General features: G+C 42.0%; 1 protein-coding gene across 17 annotated transcripts in view; it reads right to left on the reverse strand.

The window, feature by feature from the left end:
* The window catches only part of TENM2 (teneurin transmembrane protein 2), a 1,086,458-nt gene that overhangs the window by 601,538 nt on the left and 467,794 nt on the right, over positions 1–17,126 (reverse strand). For 11 of the 17 annotated variants that reach the window (XM_038149771.1, XM_038149770.1, XM_038149769.1 and 8 more), the window contains exon 1: positions 13,495–13,762. The exons of 2 other annotated variants lie outside the window; for them this stretch is intronic. The gene's annotated coding sequence lies outside the window, so the exon portion shown is untranslated. 4 more of the 17 variants (XM_038149755.1, XM_038149754.1, XM_038149759.1 and 1 more) reach the window with 4 other exon arrangements.

The following is a 17,126-nucleotide window of genomic DNA, read 5'->3' on the forward strand; positions in this document are numbered from 1 at the left end:
GTTCAGCCAGCAGGTAACACAAAATGGCCTCTCCCCTAAAAGGTCTGAAAATCCAGCTGGACCTCAACATCATGCATCAAGCTAAGCAGCATTAATTCCCTTTTTGAAGAGCCTGACAGGATAGGTCTGGTTTTCCCACAAAATCACTGAAATACCTTTAATGATCACAGGTCTGTCACCAGGGGTCAAAAAGACTTTCTAACAAAACCTGAAGAAATTATTAAACATTTTGACAGATTTTTTAAACTAACGATTCCATAGCCATTTGCTATCTGACCTTCATTAGAATTTCCTTCATTATCATGTTGCAAAAATCTATTACATTACTGACTGAGGCAATTAGTCACTAGAAAGCCACTACCATGTACTCCAAACTGGGGAATCGTCATTACCATTAATTTCAAAGGACAGCATTAAAAGAGACAATATCCAATATTTTACTTGCTAATTCCACTGTAATTTATATTTGAAAAGTATGTGGGAAGGTTATGCCAGCCTGGATAATCGGTCATTTTTCCTGAGGTATTTTGTTTTCTAGGGAAAGCCTCAGCAGTATCTAGGGCATCTGGGGATACCTCAGTGGAATTCAGAGTTCAAGGAGCTGTTCTGCAGTACTGATACAGTGGTAGTCACAGAGGGCACCTATTTCCACTTTTAAAAGATCAGTACTGATGCAATGCAGGGAAACAAGGAGAGAGGCAGGGCATTCCCTCACAAAGCGATTATAGCTTAAATCTTTCATCTTGCTCCATTTCATGTGCGTTCCAGGGACTACCATGAAGACTTTGCTCCTATTATCCTCTCCTCACAGTGTCCCTGGTATGATGTAAATCATGAGCTAATTTTCTGGGCTTTTGTTTCTCACATCAGGTCTGTCACCAAATAAGGACACTGTCATTGTATTTACATGGCACTTGGTGAAGTCTCAGCAGCTATTTGGATGCTGTTCTTAGGATACATGATGCCAAATGAATTGTCTGGGATATACAGATACTTACTACTGCAGAATTTCAGCTATGTAGTTAGAAAGCTGCTGCAGCATGAAAAGAACAGCTCAGTAAAAGGTATCTTATGATTTTAGCTTCTTTCCATACAGTAGGGGCTTGCTTAGATAGGAAGCCTGAAAAGGAAAAAAAAAAACAGTTTAATGGAAACAACACAATATCCTACCTTGTCCTTACAAGGATTTTTGTATCCAGGAGCAAAATTTTTACCCTTCTCTAACTATCCATGTTTTCAGCTATCCTAACTCAAAATTCCAGTTCAGTCACTTGAGAAATACTTTTGATTTCTAAGAAACACACCCTGAAAAAGGTTGGAGGGTTTTTGGTAGACATCTGTTTAAATCTACCTATTTCTACTATGAAGTGTTAGTCCAGTACATTGCAGAAAAATACAGCTGGGAGAGATCCCCATTGCAAAGTTGTCTAATCTGTCCCCTTCATGCAGGACAGTATCAATGGTAATGCAATCATCCCTGATGGATGGCTGGCTAGTCTGTACTGTAATATCAGTAATGGTGAGGATTTCACAGCCACTGCAGATATACTGTGCTTTGCTATTATCATTTGAAAGGGGATTTGGGGTTTGGGGTTTATTTCTTTTCTCTAATTTTCAACCTCAGTCTCACTTGGTGAAAGCTTCAGGGGGTTGTTCAAAGGGTACATGAACTGAACTGTGCCAACCGGGGTAAAGGACGAGTAATCTTTCTGGCCTGGAATTCCTGCAAGAAAGTGGGAAAAGAAGGAGGATAAGAAGGTCTGAGGAGAAGTCCTGTGGACCTCAAAACGGTAGTGAACAGAGCCCAGAAGCTGTAAAATGGTAGCTGGGGGAACTGAGCAGCCAGGTTAAGCATTCCTTTTCCAGCTGTGTTTCCATGTAGGAATAACGTCTCAGCCATTGTAAGTCATGACACTCAAAAGAGAAGATAACAGTGTCCTTAACTGCAACACACAGACATAGGAAAGAGGAGGGGGGGAAAAAGTCTGTCTCATGGTGAAAGAAGCTACTGTCTGCAATGAAACTGCAAATTAATCTTGCAAAGTCTCTGATAACTCACAGGCAACAGACTCAGGCACAGCTATAAATAAACCACTTAAGAAAAGCAGACAGCTCCAAGATCTAACTTACTCAGTTTTCCCAAAAACATGTTTTCCATTGAGACACCATATTTCACTGTGAACCACAGTATTCCATTATTCCCCTGTATTCCATTACTCAGGGGGATAATGGCTTAAGTCAGAGGAGAAGACTGAAATATTCCTTGTCAGGTGTGTCCCAGGAGTTAAGACAAGCTCAGCTCTTGTATTCCAGAATTTCATCTTTTAGTCAACACAGGACTTCAGAGATGACAGGACATGGGTAACAAGGTGACATTGGGATTTTAGTGCTGCCTCCCAGTTTTAATTTGGAGGAGGCACAGGTGCTTCTGGCACCTGCATGGCACAGCCTGGTCAGTGGGGAGGTACATCAAACCCCCTGACCTAAGGATTTCAGCCTTGGAGAATTTTAAAGAGAAGGGCTAAACCTTATTTGACCAAACCTGAGCCTTGGTAATTGAAAGAAGAATATGGTTCCATAATGGGCTAAAAGCAATCAGTGAATGGGCCATCCTGCTGCCACGTACTTCCAAAATAACACAGCCAGCTTAGTTTTGTTTTTTTCAAAATACTCTTGTCCATGTTCAGACTAATCACAAAGAGAGAAGATAGCCTCTATAATAAAGCTGTTTATCTGAAATTAAAAACTGGATTAATTTTTTCCTCCTACTATACTAGAACATCATCCAATTTTTATCATCTTCCAAAACACTTTCTAATTGAAACATTCGCAATTAGAAACAAACGAAAAATAAATCACAATTGCAAAAGGTGCGTAATTAGCAAAGCCAAAGGCACACATCTTTCTGCAAAACTGATACATTTCAGGCAGTAAATCCAGTTCCCAAATGCACCTACTATGGCAGACCTGGAAGGACAGCACAGTTTGTGAGCTGAGTGCATGAAGGAACCAGCAGAATTTTCTCTGCTCTTCAGAGACAACAGATGCAGACCCTTATCTGCAGGACTGCAACAGCCCTTTTTCTAAGTGGAGAATAAACTTATTTTTCAATGCATTAGCTTATCCTGCAGCACTGTTTCCTTACTCAAGGAAGGATTGTTTTCCATAATACAAAAAGCTATTACAGATTTACTATGTGAGCAAACTGAGATGTTAAATAATTGCTAAGTAGAGAAGATGAATAAACAGCTCTATGGATCTGCAAGTAATCAAAGTGGGAAAAAACATCAATTCCTAACATGCAGCATTTAGCTATAATCTACTGGTAGTAGACACAAATAAGAGTTCATGCAAACAGAAGAAATGGCACTGAGCACACATACAACTTCAGGCAATATGATAATTAGTCAACTGCAAACTTTATACTTGTAAAATCTTCCCCAGAAATGTCATGGCTGAGGGGAGCAGGGTAGGGAAGTGGGAAAAAGGAAGGTGAAGGGAGAAAAAGTACCACCATCCAACCAAAGAAATTCCTTTTAGGGTCATGACATAAATGACCACCACCTGACACAGAAAATAAATAATGCAACCACCTGACACAGAAAGCATTATGTTAAAATACACAGGAGTATGGTTACCATGACTTCTGACACAGACAGATGCATTCATAATAAATTTGGGGAATTGCAGTCCAAAATATTCATGAACTGACAGAACTAAGTCAGATAACCCTTGGTTATGGAGCTTAGATCCTGGAGCTTTACATCCAGCTGTGCCAGACTTAAGTGTAGAGTTGGTAAGTAATATAAGAAGGAAGACAGCAAGACATTTTTAAAGCACATTTTTGCTAGTTTACTATCTGGACCCAGGAAACAGCACACCAGCCATAGTGCTTCCATCTGCCGTGCCTGCCAAGATCCTTTTTTGCAAACAAGGCAAGACACAGATGGAGTAGCACATAGCTGCTCTTGAACTACCATGAGAGCCCCTGGTTTCACTTCTGCTCACACTGCCTAAATGGAAAGCAATCTCAAACCAAATATTGAGCACCTTTTTCTTTTAACCTCAGCAATTCTTTTTGCAATGTGTGGTGCCAAGCCTCATTTGTTTCTCTTTTTCTGTAAAGAAAAGCACCTAGAAACAAGAAGTGAGCCCCCCTACCCAGCTAAAACTGTAGCATGGATAAGCAAGGTTTGATCCCAAGTCACTATAATCACTGCAAGGCATAAATAAACTTCAACTACCACAAGTGCAAGCTCATATATATGTTTCTTTCTGCTTAGTTTGAAAATAATACCTACTAGCTATAAATGATAGGTTCTGCTGTGCCAATATTATGGTCTACTAAGTACAAAACAGCATTTCATTAGCAAAATTGAAGTGGCATCTAACCATCTTGTAAGTGTCCTTCTTTCAAATGTGTAAATTAAACTGCAAATGGACAACAATAAGATAAATGTGTTCTAGTAGAGGCTGCCCTAAGCAGGTGATCCTTTCCCATGCACAGTCATTTGAACAACAACAGGGCAATAATGACTATTTTCAGGATCAGACCTTAATAGTCAAACATACCTAATTCAGACTTAACTGTCATTTTATCCAAGTATTTTTGGATTGTAAATTTAAAGACATTCCTATTCTATAATACATGGGATGAGTTACTTGTTTTCAAGAAAGCTGCTTAAATATGTTTTGAATACACACCAAGTTTCCTCCTGACAAGGACTAACCCAGTCTGACTACACATCAGACTTCTAATACATCATTCCAGGGGTCAGGAAATTTACAATAATCAGAGACTCTTTTGTGCCCAGGGCAAGATGGAAAACCTTTGGTAAATGGAGGCAGAACAAAGCAGCAATCATAGCAGCTTTACAAAGGATCTAAACCCCACACTTCATAGTGCTTCTCTTCTGCAAGAGCAGAGGAATGAGAAAGGCTGTCTCCTTTGCAAGGAGCCACCAGGCAAGTAGGGAATGAGCATCGATGTGGGGAGCATCAACAGACTCCCAATTCTGACTTTTCCTAAGCAGACTGCTGAGACAAGGAGAATGACACAGATCTCTCTATCCCAGTATCCTTGTGTGGGAAAAGGTCACCTGGAAGCTGGCCTAAAGCTAACTGGGGTACAACTGCAAATTCTAATCTTGTAACACAAGAGCTATTCTAATCTTGTAACACAAGATCTAGAGAACTCATAATGTATAAACTCCAATGTTCACAGTCAGTGAAGGTGATGGGGAGAGAGACAGGTATGGAGGTAATGCATAAGGTGCTCTGAAAAAGAGAAATCTATTAAGGGCTTATATTTTGGACTAAGAAACACAGAGGGAAGTGATTACTCCTCCTTTAAGGGAAAAAGAAAGGCAATTTAAGCCTGGAGGTAGCTGATACAGAATGCCAGCTGAACTAGAGGAACTTGCAGAGGCCTCTGGGATTACTGGAGAGATGGAATAAGAGTTGCAGTAAGGTAATTAGAGCTTCAGTAGAAGAATAAATACTCCACAGGCAATCCACAGGTTCTCCTCACCTCTCACCACTTCTCTCCAGCAGTGACATCTGCTTGTGAAAGCCAAGGGAAAGCTCTCTCTCATTCAACTCATTAGTTACTAATCCTCACTGGAAACGCAACAAGGGACACAGTACCAGGAGGAGCTGCCGGCTCTTCCCTGCACGGCTCCGAGGCCAGCGCAGGGCGCGGGGTCTCGCAGGTGCTCACCCAGAACAGCTGTGCACTGGTGGAGCCACGGCCCCAAGTGCACTCTGAGAGACAAAGACACACCCCAGGGCAGCTGAGGCATTATTCAGGTTACTTTATTCCCTGTATTTTTCTCCTTCTCCCCTTCTTCATGCCCCAGAGGGAGAGACTGCTGTTTATAGGCAGGCTGCTGAAGCAAGGGGTAGCACCTTGCTGGGGAATGATCTGAGGGGAGCAGGAGAAGAGAGTGATGACAGCAATCCATTGAGGATTCACTATCTCAGCTTTGTTCCTGGGCAAGGCATTTTGGTTATGCACATCCTGATCTCTGTCTCTCCTTTGCCCTGCAGTGCTGAAACAAAGTACCAGGATGATATTTCCAGAGGGCCTGCTTTATAAGGAGTACTGAAATAATTGTGAATTTGATAGCCCAGAAAAATGCTGCAGCAAATTGTGCTTCAGCACTGGTCCTGGCCACTGCCATGATTCTGAAATACGTTTTGTGCAGCTCCACTCTCGTGTCATCTCTCAGCCTCAGGTATGTTGCACAGAGGACAGAAGGTGACAGTGTTCTGGATTTCAGTCAGCATTCCTTAGCAGGTAGAAAAGCTGAAAGAAAAGACAGCTACTGCACAGCTTATTCTTTACTCCACAGCTGAGGCCATTGGTGTCAGCTAGGATTTGCACTGCAATACCACATACTTCAGAATTGGTTAATAAAGCTGTGACCTCCAAATTTAGCACTGCACTAAGAGACTTTTGCTCAGGCTGCTCTGCGCCCACAACAAGCAGCTGGAGAGACAGGGGAAAGAGAAGACTTAGGTCAGTCTCTATGCAGGGAGAGAAGTAAAGCAAGCTGACTTCTCTGCTAAAACAAAAAAGGTTTAGTTCCTTTTGTAGCCAAGGTTGTAACACAAATCTTTATTACCATCCTTGCTTTTTAGATTATTAATAATCTACCTGACAGTCCACTTCCCATAAATCTCTCCTGAAAAGACTCAACTACCAAACATATGCATTTATTTCAGGTGACTTGACAGAAATACTTTTATAGCGCTTTTTTTTCCTCAAGGATTTTCCACAGCCAGCAATCCAAGACCAAGTCCAGAAGGACATTAAGAACTGAACTTAGTAGTACAGCTAACAGGATTTTTTCATCATCTTACGGGCACCTACTCATCTCTAAACAGTAAACTTTCTTTAAAAACCTTGTTTGTATTGCCTCACTCTCAATAGCAATTTACAGTTTCCCTTAACAGTGTTTTTGTGTGTTCTTTAGCTGATATTTAGGCCACAGTTTCCCAAACCAGAAGGAACAAATCAAAGCCATTCACTATGGGAATTTTCTCTATCTTCATTGCAAGCTAGACCCCCATGTGTCACATGTATGTTTACATAAACTCTGTCATGTTTTAGATAACTGTACACGTTATAGAACACCACAAACAAATCAAACTGCTACACGATTATTAAAATTGCTAATCCACTTCCATGGTAGTTTTGTGTTTACTCAAAGCTGTAGTGAAATACATCAAGTTTCAACTCATTCAAATATTCTTCTATAAAATAAGATTTGCCTGAAACTTTTCTGTGATTGGAAGGGGTCTGACAAAAAATCTTTTTTGTGAGACCAAATAATAATCCTTTTGATTTTAATGCTGTCAGCTATGTTGAAGTAGGAGAGAAAACTATTTCCCTACGCTCTCAAGGCTTATTTTTGTGGATGCTCACATTTGTATGTTCTCATGGGAAACCAGAAGCCAGCTAGAGCTCACTCTCCCAAAAACCACAGACAATGTGAAAATATTTTCTCTGATCTGTACTTCTCAAAAGTACACAGAGAAAAGTTAGGAGAAATGCCCACCCTAGAAAACATTCCATAAGAGAAAGGTCTATGTTCCAGACTATGCTCTTGCCACCTCCTGAAGGACCACGACTTTCTGAATGTCCCTGAGCACAGACCCAAAGCCAAACACAAGAGCCTGCACGTGCACATCCAACCCTACAGCATCTGTAATTAGGAACTAGGATGAAAAGTATATATATTTTTTTTGTTTTGTTTTAATGTCTAAATTTCGAGTAATGGCCAATTATGTATTTACACAGTGACAGCAGAACTGCATGTCACTTGTTTTATTTGGTTCAGAAAACTCATTAAATGTGGCAAGCATGAAGTGTACAACACTTCTCCCTAGGGAATGTATTTTTATATACTAGGATGAATTTAATATTTACTTTATTTCAGTAGACTCATTTTACCTCCAGAATCTGAATCAAACACAGTATTTCCTGAAACACTGGCAAGTAAAGTGAACTTTATTTTCAAGACCAGAAAGCTTCTCTCTAGTGTCATTGTTATATTTCAATATCTGGTATTCTGCCTTTCTAAATATTAAACTTTTTTTGTTGTTGTCATTGGTACTTACTGTTGCTTTAGTATCTGGTAAATATTGGAGCACACTATTACAATAAGTTATCCTCCTTTTTTTAGAGAGATTAGAAAAGTCACTAGGCAATTATACTCAGAAAAAAGCTTTGGAAAAATCTATTATTTATATTTAGTAGGACTTCCTGTATTTTGCTGTTTTACATCTAAGCCCAAGAATCCTACACAATGGCTTCATAAAAGAATTTTTACAGTTTCCACTTACATACAGTTATCCACACCTCTTAAACTTAATAAAAAGACAGATTTTTTTCACAACACACCTGACAATACTGTACAGGGCCACTCAAAACCACAGCAGAACCAACACTCTCAACTCAATTGTTTAGGAAAAGTGACTTCCTTAAAAATTATCCTCAAAAGCCATAGTAACTTAAAAAAAAAGAAACAACCCTGTTCACAGTTAAGACCTAAAAGTTCCCAGGAGGCACAGAAGCACTCACCTGAAGACAGGCTCAGCTTTTGTCCCTATGCACACTGGTGGGAAAAGCTCCTCTGGGTCTGGTTCAAAAAACTGACACTGGCTGCTTTCCCTGTGCCTTGACACTGCCCAGGATAAGCAGCAGAAGACAGTTTTGTTTCTGTCACTTCACTGCTCCCCCAAAGAGCACCTGAAACAAAACTGCTCTCCCCAAGCAGCAATTGAGATTAAACCATGGCTCAGGTGCCTCTTCCAATGCACAGGTCCAGGCCTGGCCTCCTCTCCACGTTCTTCACGTGCCATCTCCCACACAGACTGCACCTAGAAGCTATTTCCATCCTCCTCAAGGGTTTCACTGATATGCTCATTAAGGATTTTAGATAGCCTTGCATCACCCCTCTGAACAAGCCCTGGTGTTTTCCTTGCCTGTGTGGGCTGAGAAACAACAGATAAATCTGGAGAACTGAGACCAGTGCAAAGCTTTAAAGGCTGCTACTGAACGCAAAGGCAGGGTGCCCCAAACTACTAAGAAAACCCTTCAAGAGCATCTACTTATGTATTTTATAATCTTTTAACACATATTTGTAGTTCTGAATGGTTACAGTTAATATTTTGCCTAAATGTGTTTTTGCTAAGAAGTATCTTCAGAATAACAAAAAAAAATGAAAACCCTATCAAAAAGAGAGATACTCTGCCCTTAATTTTGCCATGTTGAGTTGCATTATAGTTAAAACCAAGACAACTCAGAGCAAACAAATACAAAACCAAAAAATCCCCAAAGCCAAACCACCCTTCCTCAGTGAAAATTTATTTCCATTCATCAGAGAATAACATGTATCTTATATAAAACCTATTCCTGAAGGAAAGAAAAGGCATGGCCTAAGATCAGTTGTTTCCCTGACTATAGCCCAGAATGAGTCCGAATACAGCCACTGGTGTAAAGCAGTGTGTGCACTATGCATCCATTCACAACCTGCTCAGCTAAATGTAAAAGTTGGTAATCCAATGTTGTGCAGCTTGTCACTAAAAATCTTATAATTACATCCCTGTTTGGATGACTACTGGGTTATTAATGCTCAACAATAAAGATGAAAGTAGACAATTTATTACTATTTGGCACTGAATGTCAATCAATTCAACTAAAAAGAACCTATTTAAAAAATAATAAAAGATTAATAATATCCAAGCTTAGCGCGCTTCCCGCTTATCCGAAAAGTCTATCTGATTATATTGAGTTAGTCGGCAAGGTGGATTTAAAACAATGTATTTGAACTTCCCTGGCATTATGGGATCCCACTGCAGACCAATAATGGTGAGACAAAATTGAGCTAACGGAGTATGGCCCAGAGTCTCTTTTCGCTCCTGTGTGGATCAGGGGAGGCTGTACTGCAGGGAACACGCTCCACGCCGCTGCAGCCGCTCCACTCTCTGAGCAGCAGCAGAAGTAGGGGCTCTTCCAGGCTGCGGACACAGCCAGGATACAGAGCTGGAGCAGCCTGTGGCTGGAACAGGGTGACACAGCCAGAGTCATTTCGTACTTCGCTAAGAGCACTCTGTGCAGGAGCTGCTTTGTGCAGGAAGAAATTAGAAAGATGAGTCACCATCGGTTGGCATGAAGGCTCTGGGATGTGACACCTCCGGTCACAAAGTGGGGACCAGCTCTACTTGTACTGAGTATTAGCAAAACCTTCTTTTCTGTTGTAGCACAGTGAGTATTATATAAAACTGTTCTTCCTGATAAGGATCTTGTGAAATTGTAAGTAAAGCATAGTTAAAAAAAATTTAAAAGCCTGAGAAAAAACTTGCCATTTCCATTAAATATTAACCTTCTGAAAGAGCAAGTAAGGACTAAAACATCTCTTATCTTAATTAGTTTAGTAGAAATGAATTTAATTTATATTGTAAGGTTGTATTTTCTATTACAGATCCAGGGCAAGGAAGGGCAAACTTTTTAGAACTATCCATTTATATAAAAGAATATTATTGTTTAAAGGATCAGCCCAGTAATTTTTAGGTCTTATCTTTAAGCATGGACTTCAGTGGTGCTCCTATGTGCATCATTTGCCAAAAACATTAAGGACTGAGGGATTAAATTCACAGTAAAATGCAAACAAACACAAAACAGCTTTTCAAACATTGGTATATTGACTTGAGTACTCTAATAGTGGCTAGAGCTTTGTCTTCATCTAATTTGACCTTCAGTTTAGTTTGACCTCTCAAACAAGAAAGTCTAGACATTGAACTTGATTGAACTCAACATTTTCCCTTTTCTAGGTTGTTCTAAATAATTTTAAGCACACAATCACTAATACAACTAACACCATGACTAACAGTAAAGGTGTTCACAGGAAATTTACTTTGACTGCAGAAACAAAAATGTCAGCATTTGACAAGAAAATGCCAAAACCATGTCCATGTATGAGAAGTTGATGTATATAGATATCAGAAATAAAACTGTTCTTTAAAAAGGCAAAGAAATGCAACTATTAGCCCCCTCAAATAAATAACCTCTGGTGATCTGTGTGACCTAATATAAGAAAGTACCTCCTCAATTCTTTCCTGTAGCTTTGACTTTTGGTGTGAAATATAACAAGCGAAAATACAGTTCAGTTTAATTACAGGAAAGCATTACTAGTGATGCTCACGTGTTAATTCTCCCCATGCTACACAAGCAGTTAAAAGCTAATGACACAGAAAGACCATTATTTTAATTATCCCTATAAAAAATAAGCATGTAGAGGACTAAAATGTTATTGTTTCCTATGAGTACTGTCTTAATAGAAATTTTTTTTAAAAGCAGAATAAAAATTCAAACATTATCTGGACCAAAACTTTTTCCTTAAAAAACATGCTGTAAATGTGTTAATAATTGGATTAAAAATTACTTCTTTGAGTTCTCAGGCATTGCCAGGGCACTAGGACACTACAGCTAGAAAAGTTTTCCTCTTAAAATGAATTAAAGCTCAGACCTCACAGTTGGCTTTTTGAATACCACACAATCTATATGGGTGTGATGGAAGACTAGTTTTTATTTATTACTCAGCAACTAGGAACCTCAGCATATGGGCCAAGCCAAATTAATCATCAGCCTGGTCACTGATTTGCCAAGGCACAGGAAAATGATGTTCAAACACGTTGTTTTTATATATCTTAAATCTTGACAAAGCAAGAAATGTTCCTTATCATTAGGTTGTCATCCTCTTGTAAAAACTGACTTTACCTAGCACTTATATAAATAAGCCCCTTAGAACAGACCAGTTGTTATTCTGTACAGTGGTTCTGTACCAGCTGAATGACAAATACAAATGTCTTAGAGAAAGAAACATCTTTCTCAATTCCTCTGAAGTTTGAAGAAAAACTTTTGAGTCTGTACAACCACTGTAAGCTACTACACTTACCTCAAGTAACCATACTAACAGGTGATGCTACTCTTTCATTAACTCTGCCCTTAACAGAGACTGTGGTTTAATTACATCAGATCTTAAGCAGCCTTCCATAAAGTGCCCTGTGAAGATGTTGGATAGCTACAGAGAATTATTGACAGCTTGCATTTGGTATTGTTACAGCACAGCTTTATATTCTTAAATTGCTAGAATGCTGCTCCTTCTGCACTTTACTTCCCTAGGACACATGCATTTTGAATGTCTTTGATCTTACATAATCTTCTAACTACACAACTAAACCTTACAAACAAAGTCTCCTTTAATTCTGTGTTCCTGCATTTTAATTCTGTTATAATACCTGTTTCCTCCACATATACAAGATTCTGTAAATTTAAACAAGTACAAGCCAAACATTATACGTAAATATTTAAATATTTATGCACAAACATATAGACACACACAGACAGTACTTGCCATTTCATTCTGAGCTTTTCAGAAGGACAGAACACTTAAGCATGAAGTTAAAAAAAAAAGGCATAAAAGCACATATTAGGATATCCGTACTATTAAATCTCCCGAAATTGCTACAAATAGATGTTTACACAAGAATCCTAACAAGAAGTGTTGAAAAAGGAGTCTGGTTCAAAGACAGAGAGTTAAGAGCTCAATTCGCACCTTATTTAAATTTCAGTCTGGGTGTATGCAGGAGACAAACCAGTCTCTTGTCAAAGTGCCACTCCACGGCAGGTGTAGCAGGGACGCGCTCCGGTGTCAGCACACGCCGGTACATTGTCTGAGCGCCGGTTGTGATCCATGCCAGCAATGCCTGCCTCCACAGCCAGGAATTTATTATCCGGAGCAATTCCCAAACAGCTCAATCGCACGGCTATGCGTGAAACACCAAAGCGCTTCGGTGTTTATTACCTTCGCAAACAACAAAATATCACCGTCCCTCAGTGCTCCCCGCAAATCTGCGGCAATGATGCAAAGCAGCTTTTTTTTTTTTTTTTTTTAATTCCCTTTCGGAATACAAATGCCTGCCTTCTCCTATTGCTGCCTGTTCCTAGCCGAGACGCACTGTGGACAATAGTTTCTGAATCAGCGATACCTTCCCACACTGTTGGCAAACACTGAAGAAATAAATAATAACATTCTACTACAATCTCGGAAGAAAAGGGGAAAAGAAAGTAAATAAACAAATTAAACCCCAGCCGCTTAAAAAAAGCAAAGACAACATTAAAACACGGTGGAAATATAAGAAATACCAGCGGTTAAGGATGAGGATTAATGGGCAGAAAGGCAGCAGTTATTGCGGAGGCACGGAGAATCCTCCTAGCCTGCAACTCATGCAACTAATGACCTCTCCAAGTGCTGAATTCGCCCGGCACGGCCCGCGCCCCGCGGGCTCCGCCACCCGCACGCATCCCAACTTGGCAACTCCAGCGGCGCGATTACAGCGGGGCTGCCGCGGCCGCGGAGCCGAGCGCGGCGGAGAGGGGAGCAGAGCCCCGGGCATGCCGGCAAGTGAGAAGTGAAGAGCATTTACCAGCAGCGGCGGCAGGTTGAGCAGCCCGAGCGCCTCTCACCGTCTCTGGGCGATAACTTCGCACCGGTGCGGATTCCTTCAGTGAGGAGGGGACACCCCTTCCTTCCCTGCCCTTCCCCGCCTTGGCTCCGCTCTCGCTGCGCGTCCCGTCGCTGCTGACAGGAGCGGAGCGGAGCGCCGGGCGGCAGCTGCGGGCGGCAGCGCCTCAGCCTCGCGCCGCCCCCGGGGAGCGCGGGAGCCGCGGCCGCGGGGGGAGCGCGCGCCGGGCTGGGGGCGGGAGCGCGCGCCGGGCGGGCAGGGGCAGGGGGAGCGCGCGCGCGGGCGCGCCGCGGCCCCGACGCGCGCGCGTCCCTCCCCGCGGGTGCCGCGCGCGCGCCGCAGCCAATCGCCGCGCTCGGCGCGCGGGCGCGCGCAGTCGGGAGCGCGCGGCGGCGGCGGGGAGCGGGGCTGGGGACGGGAGCGCGAGCGGCGGCACCGGCAGCGCCAGCGTGTCCTTGCCGCCTTGACCGTCCCTGCGCGCAGCGGGCGGCTGCCCCGGCCGGGCGCTGCCGCAGAGGCGCGGGAGGCGGGGACGCCCCGGGTCTTCGGCGGAGGGATGCTCGTCCCGAGGCCGTGCGGCTCGGGAGGGGATCGCGGCTCGGGAGGGGATGCGGCTCGGGAGGGGATGCGGGTCAGGAGGGGATGCGGCTCGGGAGGGGATGCGGATCAGGAGGGGATGCGGATCAGGAGGGGAGGGTCCCTTCCCGCGGCCGCCGCTGCGCAGCCCGAGGAGCGCGCGGAGGCGACAACAAAATCTGGTCAAGAGGGGAAAAAAAAAAAGAATTGTTAAAAAATCGCTTCCATCTTCTTGCCACGAGTTAGAACCGTTCCAACGACTGTTGTCACTTCTGCAGAACAGAATTGCTTTAGCCTCAATCATCGTGTTCTATATAATGTTGCTTCCAAATTGTGCACAGAATACATATTTTTCCACCTGAAATAATGAAACGTTGACTATTATTCAACGTTTAACTTCTCCCTCCACATTGCTACACATCTGTCAGACCTCCAAAACCAGAAGCGGTAAAGCAAAGTAGATCAGGAAACAAGGGAGTGACAAAGTACAAGGCACAAGCTTATGGCAACCTGTTAAACTTTGTATATACTTTTGGCAAGGCCAGGAGGAAAGTAGCAACTGAAATTAGCCAGGAATCAGAAACAGCAGTGAAAAGGAGCCTGGGACATGGGCAATGCACAGCAGCAGGCTAACAGTGCCACAGATCGACTTCCTGACTATTCCATAGCATGGAAAATCCCTGTAGAGAAATGCAGCAAACTGGAGCACATTGGATTCGCTGTAGTTGGGGAAAGTGCACTGTAAATTTCTGATTAGAGGGAAACTACAGCAGAGTTAATTTTCCAACTGCAACTGTAGTTCTGTAACTGTCAACAAAGAGCAAGAGTTTTAAGGGGCAATCCAGAAACCAGCAGGGAAGCATCTCTCAGCTTTTCAAGGTTAATTGAGAAAAGGGGAGAGTTGAGCATACTGGTAGAGCTTGGTAAATTACATGCAATGCTGTCGCTTGAGGACTGCATCTATTCACAGGAGTGAAGATCCACAGAACTACAACTTCTCCCTGGCCTCATCTCTTTCCCTGGCATTTCACAGATTTCAAGATGTGTCCTTGTCTCTAAAGCCGTGGTCAAGATTTTAATGTATGTGCGGTGATGTGTTGATTCTGCAGAGAAACTTGTGTACAGATAATATACTGTGGCAGTCATTTTACTGAAAATAACATTTCTGCTTGAAAATAAACTAGATTGCAAAAATGAATGCTAGAGAAGTCTTAAAAAGACTGTTGCAGTTAAATAATGAGTTGTCCCTATCAGTAAAGAAAGACAGAATTACACTGAGCTTGGAAGCAAATCTTGTCCAACTACATTATGATGGATGTACGTGTCAGTGAAAAAGGTAATGGAAAGTCTGTAATAGCAGTCCATAAAACATTTGACTTGATGCTTATGATGATTAGGCAAATTAACAAAATTCAGAATTCATTCAGCTCATACAATCTAAAGATATTTGTAAATCTTCACCTCATTGGAGTGGCATACAGAATATTACAAAGCTACTTAAACAGACCAGTGGTTTGAGAGAGAACAAGCAAATGGCTTATTAAATGCCATGCAGCAAGGGTTTGTTGCTGGTCAATTATGATGGATATGGGTTAATGGCACAGACCAATCCAGTTGCCTTGGTAAGGTGGCCTCATTTGTTCCACAGAGCTGGTGGAGTCAAGGTCAGGCATCTACTGAAAAAGAACACGGGTGACATTTCAGGTTGGGGGATTGTTTTCTGAAAGGCAGTTTACTATAAGCAGCATTAGTTTGTCCCGGTGAATAACTGAGTACATGCTCCCACTGTTCTGGGTTAGTGAAGATGACAGCTGGGAGTGGATGAGTATCAAAACAAAAATAACCCGAAGTTACATGTTGAGGCAGTATCACTAAGACCAATGTGGGAATAGTGGCTTTGTGTCCACATTCAGGATTAATGTTAACTATATAAATCCAGAATGAAAGACAATTTATGTAAGTTTTAGGAGAATAACTGTGTCTAAAATGAGTGTCCTAACAGAAGACAGGGAACCATGCTCTCTCTTCCTCTTGTTCTCTATTTAAATTGATCTTGGATTCCTTTAGATGTGGTGGTACAGCTTCAATGGAAGACAGGTTTGTTCCTTTCCTTTTGATCTGCAGGTAAGGGTATTCTCCAGGGAGTGGCAGTGAATATGCATGAGGCTGCAGAGAATAACCCAAACACCTAATTTCTTGGCTTAGGTCTCTAACTACTGGATTAGTCAGTAAGTGGTGACCATAGGCTACCTCTCCTTTAGCAGATTTTAAATACATTAGCTCTGTTTAGTTGTTTGGAGGAAAGAATGTGCATGCCTACCTTCAAGAACAAGTTCCAGGGAGCAGATCTGAAGTGAATATAAGTGTATTTCTTCAGTTTTTATTAAGGGGCTTGAGGAATGAGACTGTAGCTGTGTCACTGCCCCGTTGCTGTTGCTGCATCAGCCAGTGCTCCATGGCTGAGCTGAAAAGGCACAGCCTGGAGCCTGCACATGTTACCAGCTCCAGTCCTCAATGCCTTCAGGGGCTTTCTCAGAATCACCTTGTCACTTACAGCGCCTGCTGACAGGAGAGCATCTTGTCCACTTTCAGAAGGGCCATGGCTCTCTCTTTTCACTCTTCTTTGAAAAATTGACCTTCAGTGTGATTTGAAAGAAAAGAAGAAAGGAGGCAACAAGAAAGATTAGCAGTTTACTGGTGGTAACTGCTGGATGCCTGTCCCCTTGCCTTTTAAGCACACGTTTGAATTTTCTAACCTGGAACTGCTGATTTTTCAGTGTGTCCCTATACATCATTATTTCTCTATTAGATGTAGGTGCTCCACCACACACACTGCTGTAGCTTGATCAAAACAGGCATGATAAAAGGATTTCTGGAAGCTGATGCTATATAAATACATTTTACAGTGAAGGTGAAATTTTAGGAGTGCACATTCTGGTCTTGCTTAGATTCAAAATAGGATCTTTCTGAAAGTTATATTGCATCTCAAATGTAAGTTACAGGATTGATGGAGTGGT

Source organism: Motacilla alba, chromosome 13 (assembly GCF_015832195.1).
Source record: "Motacilla alba alba isolate MOTALB_02 chromosome 13, Motacilla_alba_V1.0_pri, whole genome shotgun sequence".
NCBI classification, from domain to species: Eukaryota; Metazoa; Chordata; class Aves; order Passeriformes; family Motacillidae; genus Motacilla; species Motacilla alba.